This window comes from Anolis carolinensis, chromosome 2 (assembly GCF_035594765.1).
Source record: "Anolis carolinensis isolate JA03-04 chromosome 2, rAnoCar3.1.pri, whole genome shotgun sequence".
Lineage (NCBI taxonomy): Eukaryota > Metazoa > Chordata > Lepidosauria > Squamata > Dactyloidae > Anolis > Anolis carolinensis.
In genome coordinates this window covers 213,695,540-213,709,684 of record NC_085842.1, presented here as the reverse complement: position 1 = coordinate 213,709,684, position 14,145 = coordinate 213,695,540, and the positions used below count along the sequence as shown (strand labels likewise).

The 14,145-nt window shown below is 45.3% G+C and overlaps 1 long non-coding RNA gene across 1 annotated transcript; it reads right to left on the bottom strand.

Annotated features, from left to right (window-relative positions):
* Positions 1-224: 224 nt before the first annotated feature.
* Positions 225-6,178, bottom strand: LOC134296533 (uncharacterized). Its single transcript, XR_010003310.1, has 2 exons — positions 1,179-6,178; positions 225-695 (listed from the first exon to the last, which is right to left on the bottom strand). It is a non-coding gene; the product is annotated as an uncharacterized LOC134296533 (long non-coding RNA).
* Between the last annotated feature and the right edge of the window lie 7,967 nt (positions 6,179-14,145).

The window sequence follows — 14,145 nt, the reverse complement described above, 5'->3', positions numbered from 1 at the left end:
GGATGGTAGATGGTGCCTAACGATTAAAGTGTGATGGCAAATGTACTGAAAGTATGCTGCGTACCACTGATACATTTAATAGTGTGATGAAGGTAGGAAAATCATCAATTTCATTCCAACACTGAATCAGACTGAGCTCTGCACTTCCCAGCTCCAATGTGATGAAGTGGCTAGGCAGTCACTTCCAGATTACCGGTACTAGAAATTAGAAAAAGGAGACAATCTTTATGTACTTATTGATAGTTTGAATTTATTCCATCTCCGTTACAGGAACAAGATTTTGCCCCTTGCAACCCTGTGAGAAGGTGCCCCATGACAGCTATGAAGTTGACCTGGCCACCCTGTCTCTTCACAGTATATAGAAGCTTGTGTGGCATCTGAACGGACTACAGCAAGACTGAACTTGCACCTAAAGAGTGAAAATAAGTTGCCTCTCTGCCTGGGAGGAACTGCCTGACTTCTTGCTCCAAAGGGTACTCATACTTGGAGACTTTCCTCCCATGGTCAGTGTGCACTGTGAAAGAAAGACAACAGCAATGTGGCCACTCGAGCACTTCCTCCAAAAGCTTGACCCACACCCCCTCCTCTTCTAAGAAGTGCAATGCTCCTGCCATTAGCTCCTTGCCCAAGTTTCAAAAGGCTCTGCTAGAATTGAGTCCTCATTCTTCAGGCTCAGAGGTGGTGCTGTTAGAACACTGTGAAAGAAAGACAACAGTGAAGTCACTTCTTCTGAAACCTTGACTTCCTCTTTCCACAAGTATAATGCTCTTTACCCAGGATTTGAAAGAGCTTACGGACATCTGAGGTTTTTCCATGTGTTTTTAAAATCCAGAATTGGGAAATCCTGGTTTATTCTGGATTAATCCGGATTAACCTCAGGCATCATTTGGATGCCTTGGATTAATCCAAAACCAAACATTTTGAGCCTGTGTGGAAGAACCCTCAGAGGGGTAACTTGCATTCATTCCCCGGCCACAGTTTTTGGAGTTCCTGCAACAAGCCCTCCAGTTTACAACCCAAGAAACACTATTAAGAAGTGAAGGAGAAAAGAAGTGAGATGGATCTGACTATGTGATTATGTGCACATATATCTCAGCTGCCTCTTCCACCATTTCTCTTAGGGAATGGGCTGTAAAATCCTTCTCTCTCCGCTCCCACTCTTACAGAGATTGACTTACCTTGCTGAAGGTGATGGGTGCTTCTTCCGATCTTCTTCCCCAGTGTCTTCATGGGACACAGTATCTCCAAGAGAAGAAAAAAGCCACAACATGTAAGCAGAGGAAAACTTCTGGGAGACTTCATTTTTCAACAGACTTGGAAAGACATAAACATGGATTTTCAAAAATGAGAAGAATTCCAGCCATTAAAATTAAAATCTTGCCTAAAATGCTATGCTAATTTCAAAATATTCCAACCATAAGAAATGATAAGCCATTCCAACTGTGGAGCTAGGTTTATATAGCAAGGAAAAAGGCCAAGAATTAGATTTGAACTTCTTTAGGACAACAGATAACAAGGCAGTCTCACATTACCAGATCTGAAAATATACTTCCAGCATGTTTTTTAGTCTTAGATACTGTTTGACATGAGAGACTTTTAAATCTAGAAGAAAATTACCTGAGTTTTGATTGGTATCTATGGAATGGAAAGGCAAAAATTACATGAGTAAATCTGAAAATCTGGAAGAAATATAAATTCAAATTATACATCAATACTCCCTTTTCAATATCACTAGATGAAGAATTTTTAGAAAGGATAAAAAGACTGTATGATAAAATGGACATAAAAGACTGTATGATAAAATGGGCACGGTATGTGCCTTTGTCATTTGAAACCATAAAGTGATCCTGCAGGATTTTCCTGACAGGCTAGTTTAGCAAGGGTTTGCATTTGCCCTCCTCTGAGGCTGAGAGTGTGTGACTTGCACAAGTTCATCCTGTGGTTTTCTTGGCTGAACAGGGATTCGAACCCTGGTCACGAGAAGCATAGTCCAACACTCAAACTTGTACATAATGCTGGCTCTCTAATAAATTGAAATAATGGAAAAGTTTCTACCTGAAATGTTTTCCCAAATTTAAGAAGATCCAAGCTTAAAGATTAATTAATGTAAAATACCAGGAAATGTGTTAAAGCACATTTTTGAAAAAGGATTTTTAAATATGGTTACACACAATTTATCAACTATGAGCAGCACTGGGTGTCTAAAAGCTGCCTGAGCTTTTACTTTTCTAACAGAAAGTTGCAGGGTTACACACACAAATGTGAGGCAAATGCACCGTGAAGAGAAATAGTCAGAGAAATAGTCAGAGAAATAGCCATACCTGGAAGTATGAAAGCAGCCATGGAAGTCATCTTGAAACTGAAAAGAAAGAATAGAGATATCTGGCAAGAGGACATTCAGGAGCCACTTTAACAGCTCTACTGAGGTAACAGGGAAAACAAACCTTTCTGAGATTCCACAAAGGAGAAAGGAAAACACAATCAGAGGTAGGAGGAGAGAGGTGCCTTGGGAGAGGGGCTGATATAGGTCCATTTTAGGGATCCTCAGAGAAATGATAGCCAAACCTGGAAATATGAAAGCAGCCATGGAAACTATCTTGAGTCTAGGAAGGAGGAGGAGGATATCCGGCAGGAGCTACTTTTAACAGCACTCCTGGGGTAGCATGGAAAACAAACCTTTCTGAGTTTTGCAAAGGAGAACAGTCAGAGAGAGGAAGAGAGAGATGCCTTCGGAGAGGGGCTGGTTTAGGTCCATTGCTCTTCCCCAAAGCGCCCACTATTTGGTACTAACTAGCTCATTCCTCCCTATCCCAATATTTCTTTGTAGGGGCGGGGGCAGCAGCATCCCTGACTTCCTCACAATAAAGCTAACCTGGCTTTATAAAGCTTATCTGGCTTAAAATGTCCATCAGGCCTTTGGGCTTCCTTCTAAACAGCAACTCCTCAAAGGGACTGAAGCCAGTGCTTTCCTGTGGAACCTCTCGATATACAAACAGGAAATATTGTAGCTGCTGATCCATTGTTCGGGTTCCTCTGCATATGGGTTTTGATCATGTGGTTGAGGGTACCATTCATCTGTGGAATGGTATGGAGTGGTGGTCAGATGTTTAATGCCGCATGGTCTGAAAAGGTCAGTAATAATTTCCTTAGGGAACCCTACTTGTGCAAAGATGTTCAATAGGGCATCTTAAACTTTCCACTCCACTTGCAATCCCTTTTCACCTGAGAAATTTTTTTGTGACCCCAGGTATATAAGTCTATAAAAAGGCATACAAATTAAACATTAACTGTTAATAAATCAGCATTTGCAAGGTTTGCTAAATTGGGTGATTTTCCTTTATGGAGTAAAACTGAGGCAATTTCTGCAGTCCACTGGAAATACATGTTGTTGCTAACAGATTAGTGTAAATGGGTGGCCTTCAAAAACTTTATGTTGCAGCCAAATTTTATGTGACCCCAACATTGAGCTAAGGGGACTTCATTTGGAGACAGGATCTGTACTTTACTAAGCAGTGATCTAGAAAAGCTCTGGTGAAGAAGCCCTGGTGGCATGCATCCCAGGACTACCAGGCTTAGGGGAAGCCTCCATTTGTTTTGATTAGAGGCCTGGGCAGGGAGTGGTACTATGGGCAGCCTTGGACCAGGCTCTCTCTCCCAGACCATTTGGACTGTCCCTCAGCTCCTTCAGGAGTGGACACACTCCCAACTCTCTGGGCACTTGGACATGGCAAAAAAAAGCCCTGGAAGTTCCCAGTCTCCTTGTAGAGAGAAAAAAACGGGTATAAATAAACATAACAACATAATGATAGCTCTGTGACTTCAAGAATTGGCTGTGAGGAGGCCCATCTGAGACAAGGAGGGGAACTTATGGAAACTGAGAAATTGTACTTACCATGAAGGTTTTGTTGGGCGAGTGGGCTTAAATAATAATAAGGCTCTCCCTCATAAATGTATAGCAGAGCAACTCTTCAGAAGCGACACAATCCAGCACCAGTTGCCCAAAGTGATGAAAAGGAACAAAAACACACTGACCAATGTTATATCTTCCAAAGGAGGCTTTTCTTTGTAGTAAAATAATATAGCTGTACTGTTTAGCACGCCACAGCCTTCAAACACAGGCGATTTAAAACATGAGGCGTCTCTCAAACAGGTTTACGTCAGACTGACGTTTATCTCAAACTGACTGAGGAGTTCTGTCACTGAGGCAAAAACTGCCACCAACAGGCTTCGGCCTACTCACTCTCCTCAGAGTAATGTTAACTTTCATCCACTAACACTAATGGGCTTTGGCCTACACTTTTGTAATCAAAAATACTCAGTTAATATTTAATATTTCTGACAACACACTCCCAACTCTCTGGGCACTTGGACAGCGCACAAAAAACAAGTCCTGGAAGTTCTGTCTCCTTGTGGAGAGAAAAACGGGTATAAATAAAACATAATGACATAATAATAGCTCTGTGACTTCAAGGATTGGGTGTTAGGAGGCCCATCTGAGACAAGGAGGGGAACCTATGGAAACAGAGACATTGTACTTACCGTGAAGGTTCCTTCAGGGATGACAGTAGAAGCAATTGGGTTTATCCCCATGCTCTATCCAGAATGGCAGGATCCAAGATTCTTTTTCAGTTGAGCCATCAAGACCCTCCCTACTTCTCCAACACTTTTATTATCAAGCTTTAACTAACATAAATTCTGTGAACCAAATCACTTGTCAACTAATTTTCATTTGTTTGTTTGATTGAGGAAGGATGTGGATTGCTCTTCCTGCCATCCCAGAATGAACCCTCACAGTGGAACTCTCTCCCCCGGACAGTGGTGGAGGCTCCTTCTTTGGAGGCTTTTAAGCAGAGGCTGGATGGCCATCTGTCAGGGGTGCTTTGAACGCAATTTCCTGCTTCTTGGCAGGGCGTTGGACTGGATGACCCATGAGGTCTCTTCCAACTCTACTATTCTATGATTCTATGATTCTCATTCTCGGGATGGCCAGGAGAAGCAATCCACTACAATTGGGATTTACCCACGCCTTTCTTCTGGTTGGGAGAATACTACAGATTGCAGCATGGTGCTTCAAAAGCTGCTCATGCTGACTTATATTGGTCCAACTTATATGACCTCATCATAAAGCCCTGGCGAAGCATCCTGCTTCATCAGGATTCTGGGGAGGAAAAAGGAAGAAGAGGGGCAAATCTGTGGCCCCGTGCACAACTCCCTTTCTGTGGAACTTTCCCCATTATATGGGGAAAGCATCGCCATTGTGAGGAAGCCCTGTGTTGCCTCCATTGGAGGCAGCACAACATGAGAAGTCTCCCATGTTGCTGGGAACACATCTTGCAACGCTTACACCTCATTTAAGGGCAGGCCTTCCACAGGAAGCTCCCATGTGTCGTCTAATGGACAGTGAGCCCATCAGTTCTCCAGACACTAAAATCGCTCCCTGTGATGAGGTGGTTAGTGTCTCACAAACACTAAAGCTTCAACATGTCCTGCAGCATTGTAAATATCATGTAAGGACACTTAAACAAAAAAGGGTCACTGGTGATGCCTGTGATCTTGTCAAATTATGCCGAACATATTTTGGTTACCATTTATTTTCAGTTATAGTATTGATCTTCCAATAACTAGTCTAGATTAATACTTAGGGCAGTATAAACCACTAAATCATATCCTGCATACTTTCCTAACTCTTACTAATTCTTTTCTGCCATTTTTGAGAATTGAAATCCTCACATCATCATCATCATTATTATTACAGCTTGTAACACTTCCACATTCATCTCTCTTTTGCTAGACGATCAACTTATTTTACTATTTTAGAATTATTAGTAGTATTTGGATTTCATTTCATTTCATTTTTTGCAACTTATGTAATCATATTTTCTAAATCAAATGGTTCATTCCCTGGTCTTAAATTCATTTCAGAAATACCAGGATTTGAATTCATTTTATTATGTATGTGTTTTAATTGTTCAGTTTAGAGCTCCACTTTCAATCACTAATGTTTCTGGATTTACTCATTGGTTACACCTTTAAATCCTGCAAATCACTCTTACAGGATTCAAATCACAGCGGTTCTTTACTGGGAAGTAGTAGAAAAACAACTCAAATAATAGACTACATTCCACCTGATGAAGACTCTCTTGAGTTGAAAACGGTTGTAGTTTTGGAGTTTACTATTCATAGTGAGGCGGGAGGTTAAGGAACCCCAGGAAATACCATATATGGGCAGAGATGGCGACAGCTAGCGACCCGGGTGCATAAACTCACAGAAACATGTGACTTCTGGGAAATCATGTGTTTCTGAAGAAATGAAAGCTAAAGATAAACAAACAGCGCATGCGTACGCAGGCGCTCTGAAAGATTTGTGAGCACGGCACAAAAGAGTGCAGCCGGCCTGCTGGTCAGCACTGATTGGGCAGCGTCACAACTCTAAGCCAATGAATTTGCTTGTGGGCGGGCATAACCCGAACCCTGTAGTGTGTATAAATGTTTACTCAGCCTGCCACTGGGGGTTCCCCTGGAGAAGCACTTACTTTGTGTTAGGGGGAACCCTAGTGGCCATTAGCGAAATAAAACTGTTTTCTTGGAATTCCTTCAGTTGTCCGTCTTCAAATTCCTCCACTGCGCCAACAAGAACCGTAGCGCGAAGGTTCCGCTACATTTTCTGGTGACCCCGACGTGATTTTTTTTTTCCTATAAGACGGGCCAGGAGATTTGGAGACGGATCCCGTTGGCGGGACGGCCTCAACTCAGCGGTGGGGGCCTGAGGCAACTACCGTGAGACGAGAAGGGGCCCCTGAATAATACACGACCGGCTGCGGTGCTTGCCTCTGATGCCAACGCCGACTGACGGTGGAAGCTGCAACACCAGCAAGGTTCCATAGAAACCAGCTAGGATCCAGGGAAAAAGCCCAGGGGCGAAGGTTGGTCCGACGTCTACAGAAATCTGGCAAGTATAGGGGTTTGCATGAGATATTAAGGGAACGCCAGCGCTGGGAGGGACAAAAAAAAAAGTTCCCAGGGAGGTAGAAAGGGGTTCTGTCTTGTGTTTCCTGACGCATGCCATTGAGTGGCCAGGTGCCCAGGCCAGGACAGTCCCCTCTATTAGGCAGGATGGGAGGGAAAAATTCAAAGAGCTCCACTCCCTTACAATGCATCTTAGATAATTTTGGCTCTTTTGCTAACAGAGCCGTAGCAGGGAATCCAAGGGACCTGAGAGATTATAGACTGAGAAATTTGTGTCAGGGAGAATGGCCAGAGTTTGGTTTAGGTTGGCAAGTAGAAGGAACGTGGGATCTGAAACTGATCCGAACAGTGGAAGAATATTGTGCTGTGAATCATCCGAACCAGTGGGTCTATATTGCTACGTGGGAACGGGTAGTTAGAGAAGATCCAGGTTGGGTTCGACAGTGCAGGAATGGCAAATGTATGGTGGTGAAGAAGGAGGGGAAAAAGAAGGAAGTTTTCCAATCCAATGAGGAGGACTACCCAGATTTACAGTTGAGTGTACAGGCTAGACAACAGGAATTATTGCCGCCACCCTTGCCACCGCCCCCCCCCACCCCAGGGAACAGCCCCCGGTGCACCTACACTAGGAACGAGACCCCCACCCTACTCTTCGGAGTCAACCGAAGCGGCCAAGAAACACTATCCTAGCCTAGAAAAATATCAGGAGGAAACAAAGGAAAAGAAGAAGTCACAACGGATGCCCAGTGATGCTTCTCCGGCACAAACTCGGAGACATGGAGCTCCGGTGTGGTCTGGTGATTCACCGACCGGACCGGCCCTCCAGATGCCCTTGAGAACGGTGCCTGTGATAAACAACAGGAATGAGATAGTTCAAGCATACCAGGTAGTGCCTTTCAGTAGTAGTGACATTTTGAATTGGAAAAATAATACTCCACCTTATAGTGAAGAACCCCAAGCTATGGCTAGGCTATTGGAAGGGATTATGGCAACCCATAATCCCACCTGGCAAGATTGCAGACAATTGTTGAATATGTTGTTCACATCAGAGGAGAGAAGAGCAGTGTTGAATAATGGGGTAGCCATAGCCCAGGTTGGTGCCCCACAAGATGGTGATGCAGCCGAGTGGGGAGCACAGAGGTTTCCTGTGGAAATAGATCCCCAATGGGACACCGCAGAAGAAGGACATTTGCAGAGACTGAGAGGATTCCAGCGTATATTGGTAGAAGCGGTAAAGAGGGGCCCGCCGCGACCCGTCAACATTGTAAAAATTCAGGGAGTGGTACAGGAAAAATCTGAGTCACCAACAGCCTTTTTGGAAAGGCTGGAGGCAGCATATAGAAAGTATAGCCCGTATAATTTGGAGGATGAAAACGGTAGGAGGGCGATTCAACAGTCTTTTATCAGTCAAGCGGCTCCTGACATCCGGAGAAAGATTCAAAAGCAACCAGGATTTCTAGGAAAGACTATGAATGAATTGTTGGCACTCGCAGATCAAGTTTATATGGCGAGGGACCAGGTAGAAGAAGAGAAGAAGGACAGGAAGAAGAAGCAGGAATACCAAGCATTAGTTACCATGATGGAACAAAGTGCAAGTGGACAGAGAGGAAGAGGAGGATATGCCAGAGGGGGACAAGGAGGAAGAAGAGGGCCCCCTCGGAGGTTAGGTCGAGACCAATGTGCTAAATGTAAGAAGTTTGGACACTGGAAAGGTGAATGCCCAGAAGGAAGAGAAGGAAGTCAGGAAGGACCGAGAGAAAGAGGAAGGCCTGAGAGAGGAAGAAACCCAGGAAGGGGAAGAGGACGTGGGAACTACGTACCTTTTCCTGCAAGAGAGGTGATAGCTGCAGCAGCTGTGATGGAAGAAGAATGGGAAGATATGGATGGAGGAGAGGAATGAGGAAGCCAGGCTCTTGTTTTGTTGGACCCCGGGGAGCCGATGGTCACACTTGAAATCGGGGACCAACAATTGGACTTTTTAGTGGACACAGGTGCCGAAAAATCAGTAGTAAATACAAAAATTAGTCCACCAACTCGGGAAACTACGAAAGTAATAGGGGTGTCTGGGAAGACCCAGAAGTGCCCCTTCCTTAAGGAACGCACCTGCAATCTGGCCGGACATCAGGTCAAGCATAAGATGTTATATCTCCCAGACTGCCCAGTCCCTTTATTGGGAAGGGACATTTTATCAAAATTACAAGCACAACTCCAGTTCATGAAGAATGGACAAGTGGAGCTATCATTTCCCATGGAAGAGGAATGGAGACTGTTTCAAGTTAGGATTTTTACTGAAGAAATACAATGGCCATGGCATGAGACTCCTTTAGTGTGGGCAGAAGATAATCCTCCAGGATTAGCTAAATATGTTCCACCGGTGGTGGTGGAAGTGAAAAGAGGAATGGGACCCATATGTAAGCCACAGTATCCCGTCAGTCGAGAGGCAGTGCAGGGGATCAGAAAGCATCTAGAGCGACTTCTGCAGCATGGGATATTGGTACCATGCAGTTCCCCATGGAACACGCCCCTGCTCCCAGTCAAGAAACCAGGAGGACAAGGAGAATATCGCCCAGTTCAAGATTTGCGGGCTGTAAATCAAGTCACCGTTCCCCTAACCCCGGTAGTGCCAAATCCATACATCATGATGAGTCTAGTACCAGCATTTGCCAAATGGTTTACTGTATTGGATTTAAAGGATGCATTCTTTTGCATTCGATTGGCCCCTGTATCCCAACCGATCTTTGCTTTCCAGTGGGAATCTCAGCAGTCAGGGCAAAGGACCCAGTATGTTTGGACACGCCTTCCTCAGGGGTTCCGGGACAGCCCGACCATTTTTGGTCAAGCCCTGGCCAAAGACTTACAGGATTTTGTAATACCTAAAGAAGAGGGAATTTGGCTTCAATATGCAGATGACCTGCTTATCGCTTGCCGGACACTAGGGGGCTGTAAAGAGCATACTTTGAGATTTCTCAAGACATTGGAAGAAAAGGGTTACAAAGTGTCAAAGAAAAAGGCCCAGTTGTGCTGTCCCACGGTGAAATATTTGGGGTTCCATCTGACCGAAGGAAAGAAGATGTTAGGAGCTGAAAGAAAGGAAGTTGTTTGTGCCATCCCCACTCCCAGCACCCGGCGACAGGTGCGGGAATTTTTGGGATCAGCAGGATATTGTAGACAGTGGATCCCCAACTACGCCGTGTTGGCTAAGCCACTGTACCAGGCTACGAGAGGTGGAAGAGAAGATCCATTTGAGTGGACAGAAGAATGTCAACAGGCATTTAAGGCATTAAAAGAAGCATTGATGTCATCTCCAGCATTAGGACTGCCCGATTTGGAAAAACCATTCACTCTGTTCGCTGCAGAGCGGGAAGGAACAGCGGTTGGAGTATTGACCCAACCACTAGGTTCATGGCAAAGGCCGATTGCCTACTTGTCAAAGCAATTGGACACAGTGGCTCGTGGATTGCCACCTTGCCTGAGGGCTGTGGCAGCATCAGTAGATTTAATCAAAGAAGCGAATAAATTGACCCTAGGACAGCCACTGACAGTTAAGGTGCCCCATAGCGTTAAGGCACTGTTAGACATTAAGGGACCGCGCTGGCTCACAAGTGAGAGGTTAATGAAATATGAGGGATTGTTGTGTGACAACCCACTGGTGACCCTGGAGACTTGCTCCACTCTGAATCCGGCCACCTTGCTCCCGACTCCAGGAGACACCACGATCCATCAGTGTGCCCAGGTGATGGATGAGGTATTCTCCAGTCGACCGGATTTGAAGGATGTGCCACTAACTAAGGTGGACGACACTCTGTTCACAGATGGAAGCTCCTTTATGGAAAATAATCAAAGACACTCAGGTTATGCGGTTGTTCGGTGGGGGGGAGAGACGCTGGAAGCAGAGTCACTGCCCCCGGGGACTTCTGCCCAGAAGGCCGAATTGATTGCCCTGACCCGAGCGTTGGAATTGTCAAGCGGAAAGCGGGTTAACGTCTACACAGACTCAAAATATGCCTTCACCACCCTCCACGCACACGGAGCACTGTACAAGGAGCGCGGGCTCCTCACGTCTGGAGGAAAGTGCGTAAAACATGCTGGAGAGATTGTGGATCTCCTGGAGGCGGTTTGGAAGCCAAGGCAGGTGGCTGTGATGCATTGTAAAGGGCACCAACGTGGAGACGATCCCGTAGTGCAAGGAAATAGGCAGGCTGATCTGGCAGCCAAAGAGGCAGCTAGGCTGCCCTATATTGAACATCAGGTAATGGCCCTACAGGTAGAATTAACTGAACATAACATTACATATACACCAGAGGAAGAAGAATGGGCCTTAAAGGAGAAGGGTCAGTGGTCAGGAGAACTCATAGTGATGCCAGACGCCCGTGTCTACGTCCCTAAGGACTTGGCATGGCACTTAGTCCAACACATGCACCAAAACACACATTTAGGAAAAATGGCATTGGCAAATCTGCTAGGACGACAGTTGTATATCGATGGATTACATAGCCTAACGGCAGCAGCAGCCCGAAGATGCTGGACATGTATCAAAAATAACCCCAGAGAAGGACCCCTCAAGCCACCAGGAGTCCAACATGTGGGTGGGGTACCCTTTGAAGCTTTAGTCACTGACTTTACAGAAATGCCCCCATACAAAGGATACAAATATTTACTGGTGTTCGTGGACACATACACAGGATGGGTGGAGGCTTACCCTACAAGGACTGAAAAGGCTGTAGAGGTGTCAAGAGCTCTAATGAAAGATGTTATTCCCAGATTTGGCATACCCTTAGAAATTGGATCAGATAATGGCCCCGCATATATTCAACAGGCTGTGCAAGGATTATGTAGAATTTTGGGCATAAAATGGAAGTTACATTGTGCATATAGACCCCAATCTTCTGGAAAAGTGGAAAGAATGAATAGGACATTAAAGGCTCAGCTTGGGAAACTTTGCCAAGAGACAGGATTGCCGTGGACGGTGGTTTTGCCCATGGCATTATTAGGAATCAGATGTACACCACACAAACGGACAGGACTCTCCCCTTTTGAAAGACTCTATGGACGACCCCCTTTGAACTTGAAGGGAGCCTTAGAGACAGGAGCTGAGCAACACCTCATAGGAGAGAAACAGACATTGGCCCAGGTTCAGGCTTTGGGCAGACAAATGCAGCAGTTAGAAAAATACATTTCTGAATTGAACCCACCATTCCCTACCACACCTCTACATTGTTTTTCACCAGGTGACGAGGTTCTGGTCAAGGATTGGAAGATTGAGCCATTGGGACCCAAGTGGCGAGGACCCTATGTTGTGCTCCTGTCTACCCCCACTGCAGTGAAGGTGAAGGAGATTAAGCCGTGGATACATTACACCCGTGTAAAACTAGCACCTGAGGAGTGGCGGACGGAGCGAGTTCCTGGTGAGGACCTGAGACTCAGGATCATCCGGCAACTCCCTAAGGGGTCAACAAGGCCATGAAGCTGATCCCTTCGGGTGCAACGGAGCGTCGGTGGTCAAGTATGTCGCAGCATGGCCCAACAAAGGCGCTCTCCGGGAGATGGTGGCTAGACATTTTGAGAGGAAAAAGTGGGAGACAAGTTATGAGGAGGGGAGGAAAGCGCACTGTGTTTGGTATATTATTTGTGCTGAGTTTTATTCTCTCTTTTGGAAAAAGAGCACATGGGAATTGGATAAAAGAACATGCCAATTATATGTTTGAGCAGCACGGGAAAGAGGTAGCATTAATATATGAACACCCCCTCACCGTAGGAGATTTTTCATTTCTTCCCGATTTAATTGATGAACCACAGATTGTGTTGGAGGGATTGTCCAAGGCTCAGGAGGGTCCACCTACCGTGTTTTCTAGCATACCGCAAAGGATAAATAAAACTCGGTTTCGACGGTTTAGATACCATACCTCCACCAGGGGTTTGTGCTTCTGTTGTGGAGGATCGGGAATATGGAATTCTGAGTGGAAACACTGGGGAACTAGGCAGGCGTTCTTTTCCCGATTAGGCAATTATTCCCATTGTCGAGACCGGTTCTATCTACATGGACGATTTAATACATCTTATGTCTCACGATTAAATCTAACCGCAACCGAGTGGGCTAGCATGTATCCAGATTATCCCACATTTAGTGTGAATGATTCTATTGAGGGCCTAAAATCTTATATGAACATACTGCAACAATTAACCCAACTGAGCCTAGGTAAAAGCCTCTGTCCGTTATGGCAAATTAGGGATCCAAATCTATGGTTTTTCTTTGATAAATGGGCCACAAATTATCACCCCGGCAACTACCAGTGTGTCGGTGTGGGTTATTTGACATTCCCAGTTCAGGTCTTACACAAAAGGCATCAGCGCCTGAAACGGGACATTGTGCAAACAGGCCCTCTAGGACCAGAATGCTCGGATGAGGTCATTATTAACAAGGCCCTGTCAGGTTCAGAAGCCTCCCGTGTAGGAGGAGGCCTGATCACAGGCTTGTTGACCCTGGGTGCTTACCCAGGGATTGTAGCTCAAGCAAATCGTAGAAGTGTTCTAGGCCTGACTTGCCGCCTTGAAAAGTCCATAAATGCCACTGGTAAAATTTTCCGGGAAATCCAGTCTGAAGTAGAAGAAATCAGCCAGATGGCCCTACAGCATAAGTTGGCCCTTGACTACCTACTGGCGGCCAGGGGGGGGTTATGCGCCATGGTTAGAGGGCGTTGTGTAGTGAAATTTCATAACTTGAATAATACTATTGAAGATGACATCGAGTCATTACAAAAGTTAATTTACAATAATGTCCAGGAGATAGAAGGTTGGTCTCCTTTCTCCTGGGTGACTAGCTGGTTACCCTCAATAGAATGGTTGAAGAACATATTGTTGGTAGGGATTTTAGGATTGTTCATTGTTCTCATAGTTATGTGTTGCACTCCAATAATGATGCAAATGTGTACTAGGTGTGTCACACAATCTTTACCTGAAAAAAAGATAGCCATACTCCAAGCCAAGCGGGATTGGATGGAACCATAATGCTTTGCTTCAGCTTTTGTACATGCGCTTCGCAAAAAGAAAATGGGGGAGTGAGGCGGGAGGTTAAGGAACCCCAGGAAATACCATATATGGGCAGAGATGGCGACAGCTAGCGACCCGGGTGCATAAACTCACAGAAACATGTGACTTCTGGGAAATCATGTGTTTCTGAAG